Raw genomic sequence first — 5,203 nt, 5'->3', positions numbered from 1 at the left:
AGCTGGAGAGAAAAGGGGCCCCAGCTCGGCTCGTCAGTCTTCAGAGAACACGGCGGCGGACACGCGCCGCGCTTGGCCATGCCATCGACTAGTGAGCAGAAGTCTGCTCGCCATTGCGAGGCCAGCAAGAAACGAAGGACTGCGGAAACTCCTGAAGAACGGGAACAACGGATTTCTAAACGCCGGGCAGAAGATGCAGCTCGTCGAACGCGTTCTAGCTCTAGGGAGTCTGAAATCAGTTTAATGAGTGCACTTAACGCTAGTGGGGACTCATGTCTTTCCAGTGCTGAACGTTGGAATGAAACTAAGCGGTTTGCGACGCGCTCAAAAAACTTCAGAAGAACGAGAGAAACGTCTCGAAAAAAGGAGCGTGTACATTGGACCAAGTTTGCTGTGGCTCAATTTGGTTAAGCCCGGGGAATTGCGAAAGCTACGCTGGCTACGCTTGCGAAAGCCACCTGGCTACGCTTGGCTCAACTAGGCGTAGCTTGAATGTTCAGCTGAACTGGTTGGTTTATGCATAAGCAGGACCAATTGTTTTCTCAATTCCCCGGGCTTAACCAAGTTGAGCCACAGCAATTTTTTTTTGCTCGAAACAGCGTTGTACAAGGGCACGGCTCACTTGACACTTTCGGTGTGGCCCATTCATCCTCTTTTACGGCCTGCCGGGGTGGGATGGGCGGCTTTGTTTTAGGAAGTCGGAGGGGCGCATTTTTGCACCTGGCGGTCAGATTCCACAGTGGACTTGAACTACAACCCCCCCCCCCCCCCATTCATCCCCCGCTTTGGATAGACTAGGCAGCGTGTGCTCGTGGGTGCGGGCTTTCTCAAGTCCGTGTGTGTTGCAAAAACGTACGCGAACCATGATACGATCTCGAGCGCGCAAGGATGCTGTACGAGCGAACGAAATGTTGGAATAGGGAACCCAAGCTGGAGTTTGCTGCGCGACGCCAGCGCTCGATTTCTAGCGGAGCAGAGATGAACTACACAACCTACGCCATGGCCTCCGAGATCACCTCTGCGCGCAAATCTCAGAGGCCGTGCCTACGCGCATCCGCGCCCGCGCTGCGCACTGCTGTCTGCGGAGTCAGCGCAGCCCGCTCGGGAGCGGTGCCACCACCATGGGTGCCACGAACAGCCGCACGTGCACGCGAAGCGGGAAAAGGAGAGTGAGGATGAGGGAGATGGTCACGCGTCTGCGCGCGCAAATTCGGTGCTCTTTGCCAGTGGGGTTTCTTATTCTTGCTTTTTTCTGTGCCCCGGCTGACATAGAGGCTGGCTGGAGGCATGTTTTTTATCGGTGCTTTCGAAAGCTAGAAATTAAAATTAGTTGATGGCCGCGGACATTGTTTTCAAAGAGCGCTTGTTGGTAGGCTCACACATGAAAAAAAAAAAAAACCATGAACGCGAATTCTCTACTCGAAGGCGAGAGGCAAGCGACACGTATTTTGAAGGACTTGAGGCGGCTTGATGTCTCTGTCCATGTTGTTCAGAGAATGAAGGGTCCAACCTTCTCGTTGAGAATAACCGATACGCTTGTACACAGCGACGAGTGCTCCGGGCGCTGGTTGGGGAGCTTCCTTTCCCTTTGTGACTGGTCACTTGAAAAGGGCCTATTCAACTCTTTGGGGACAGACATTTTAGGCGATGCTACCGGCGCTGTGGTGCCTGTTTTCGGCGCGCTTGGGACGCGTTCCCTACAAAGGCCCAAAGCATGCCGCCTTACCCTTTGGTTCCTGCCGACATCGGCCACTGGAAGTTCGCTGCAGCTGCGCTGCCGTTCGAAATCAATGACCTATCTACCTTTAACGATGAGGGTTTCTTAACGACTTGGGTCATTCTCCAGAAGCCAAAGCATGACATTTTTGCAGCAGTTTCTTCTCTCCACGAGATGAACACCGAGGAAATGCGTGACGGCTTTCGGTGCCGGGGAGACAGTTCTCCAGGGAGACTTTTGTCTTCGTAGTTCTACAGCCACTCTCTGCAATCCAGTTCAGTCATCTGCTCGAGCGAGTGTGCTGTCTTTTCGCTCCGGAAGCAGGATCGCAATATAAGAATACAAGGATTGACACACATGTTGTTAGAGGCTGACTCGGTTCCGCGATGGCAACTACGTCCCGTCCGGGAAAATTCGAAAGAGTGGTACGACCTATTGTTGCGTGGTTGGCTGCCATAACAGCCGCTCTAACACAAAGGGCCGACAACCACCGGTCAAATTCTAGCGTTTTCCCGTCAAGTGGTTCGAGAAAGACGAGCGGCAATCGAGGATTACTGCCATCCGTAGAGTCAGGTAAGTCAAAATCACGCTCATTTTACTTGCGGCTTTTTCAGTTTCTCGCATTTTACTTTCTGCCTTGTTCACTGTAGACTGAAGAGATAATGTTTCACTGTTTTGGTCGTCTTTTTTTACGTGGTGTTCGCTCATATCGTCTTCATTCCTGCATACCTGATGGCACTGCATTTGCCGAGCACGAAAATTTGCAGTACACAGTTTGTAGGCAACTGTAAAAGCAACGTCGCCAACCATCCATCTTACAATCCGACCATTTTTCCTCCGGCGTACAGAAAGAAACCACCTGAAGAAGGAAGGGCACTCAGGTATTAATTCTGTTGAAATGCAAAGTTTAAAATAAAGATTTGCAGCATTTATGGCAATATATTTTCCCGTAAATTTACTATGCTTTCTAAGTCAGCCATATGAGATATAGATCGATTAATACTTAATATGCCGTTTATATATACCTTGCTTATTGCAGATTTTGCAAAAGCGTTTGACTAAGAAAGACCAGCGCACCTCAGAAAAGAGGGCTTCGTCACAAAAAAACCACGGGGTCAACTTCACATGAATTTCAGGAAGATTCTGTCAAGCTGGTCAAGCAACATGAGCTGCTAACTGACTGCGGTGGTAAATTTCTGACAGACGAATCAGTTGATGGCGGCACTGATGCTCTTCCCATCAGGGCAAAAGCCGATGCTGTAAGTACGCCGTTTTATTGAGAAGCCTACGGGTGTGAAACCAGAAAAAGAAAAAAAGAGGTCTCATTGCTACTTGCTTTATTACTGCTTTGCAACTATATATGTATAATCGAGCATCTTGTAGGTAAAACACGTCGTCTCTACGCTTATTCTTTTCAGGCATGCCAAACAGAGCTTTCGTCCTTTGGGAAGCTGCTGTGATTCTTTCAATGACGAATGTATCCGAAGCATTTCGTCAGGTTACTCATGCAGAGCAGGCAGACAAGGTAATATTGTTCGTCTGCTGTTGCGGCCTCCTAGGGCCGGAATTTATCATTTGTTTATAACGTTCCTAATATAAGCTGTTCCGAAAGTAATAAGAGGATGAATAAGATGAATGAAAAACTAATGAAAACGTTTAAAAATTGGGATTATCTTCACATTTTGTTTTTGAGAATATTAATAATAATGACTGTTTCTGTCGTGGCCAACAGAATCTCCCCATGAAGCATTGCATTTTTTTTTTGTTTCCCAAGGCTTAATTCGGTTTAGATTATCAACGGCAAATATTATTATCTCAAAAGGTCACTGCTATGGATGGGACCTACAAGAGGAGCTGCGGCTTTCAAGGCTTCAAATCTCTCAAGCAAAACGAAGATGCGTTACAAGATGTATGTGGTGTAACACTGCCCGTGTTTTGCCTTCTCTTGGACTTGCTGCAGCCAGCTTCAAGGTATCGGAGCACAGACGTGACAAACGAAGACAAGCTTGTCATTTTTCTCGCGAAACTCCGTCTTGGTGCAACGTGCAGTGCTCTCGCGGCAATATTTGGAGTAACATCTACAACTGCTTTAAGCGTTCAGAAAAACACTTGACACACTAAGCATAGCATTGACTGAATGGGTGTTTGTGTCATCTAGAGAGATCATTAAGTTAACTTTGTCGCGTGCATTAAAGGATAACTATCCCGAGTGCACGTTTATTATAGACTGCACTGAAGTGAGAACAGAAATGCCTTTGAACCCAGACTACCAGCACGTGCTATACTCGAAATACAAGGGAGGATGCACGTTGAAATTCTTAGTGGGGATCGTTCCCAATGGAATGATAGCTTTTATATCTAAATCCTATGGAGGAAGACACACGGATTCTTTCATCACTCGGGACTCTGGCTTCTTGAAACTAATAAGGTCGGGTGATTTAGTTCTTAGTGACAAAGGATTTCCTTCTGTAAGGACAGACATAGAACAGCAGGGCGCAGTGCTGCTTATGCCCCCTTTCAATTCGGGTGGGGGTCAGTTTTCACATCAGGACATGGACAAGACGTACGAAACCGCGGCTGTGCGCATTCACGTTGAGCGCGTGATACAAAGGCTAAAAATCTATAAAATTTTGTCGAACAGGGTGCCTTTGTCATTAGTTCCACACATGAACAAAATCGTTTCTGTGCGTGCTGCTCTTGTCAATATGCAAACACCTATAATCAGGTACTAAGATCAATGTTTACACCACATTATCTGTGCAATTTGACGTTCCACGGTCCAGTGGGGAAAGCCGCAGTGGACAACTCCCAATTATTGTAGAATACTCAGGGTTCATTCTTGAATATGTGCTGACATCGCACAGCCACTGATCCCTTTTTCCGTCAGGGTTGCATGATTGAATCCCGGCCGCGGCTGCCGCTTCTCGATGGAGGCGAAAAGCAAGGCGGCGTGTGTTGTGTGATGTCACTGTGGTACGTCAAAGAAAGGCAGAGAAGCCATCCGCCTGGCGGCTGAGGCCGTGAAGCAACAATGTGTCTTCCCCAGACCTTAGTTTGCGAGGCTCCTGAGTAGGGCTCCCTTAGGCCTGCGTGCCGGGGGGTCCAAAAAGGAGTCTCATTTCGGTGGAAATAAAACGTTTTGATGATGATGATGATGATGAGGTGTTGCACGCTTTTTACAAGAGCATCTTTCAAGATTACAACTGGAGGATCCGTTTAAGATCCAAGGCTCCGAGGACGTCATTGCCTTCTTGAAAGAAGGCCCGCCGGTTACCTGTGTGTCTGTTGACGTTAAAGATACGTACTTTAGTATTCCGGTTGCGGCAGCCTTAGCTGCCGTGGAAGAATGTTAGTTATATGTGGTTTTATGACACATAAGCAACAGTGGCTATCATGCGCCAAACACAAGGTTAGATGATCTGTCTGATGTCTAGGGTTATGATACTCATATTATTGATTAGTTTGGTGCAGTCAAGTTCCAGAATG

General features: G+C 47.7%; 1 pseudogene; it reads left to right on the top strand.

Moving 5' to 3' along the window:
* Positions 1–978: 978 nt before the first annotated feature.
* On the top strand, positions 979–4,708 carry LOC146204100 (uncharacterized; annotated as a pseudogene).
* Positions 4,709–5,203: the final 495 nt, after the last annotated feature.

The sequence above is a fragment of the Amblyomma maculatum genome, chromosome 1, assembly GCF_055883805.1.
Source record: "Amblyomma maculatum isolate TAMU_Amacu chromosome 1, ASM5588380v1, whole genome shotgun sequence".
Classification (NCBI taxonomy): Eukaryota; Metazoa; Arthropoda; class Arachnida; order Ixodida; family Ixodidae; genus Amblyomma; species Amblyomma maculatum.
This window is presented reverse-complemented; position numbering and strand designations above follow the sequence as displayed.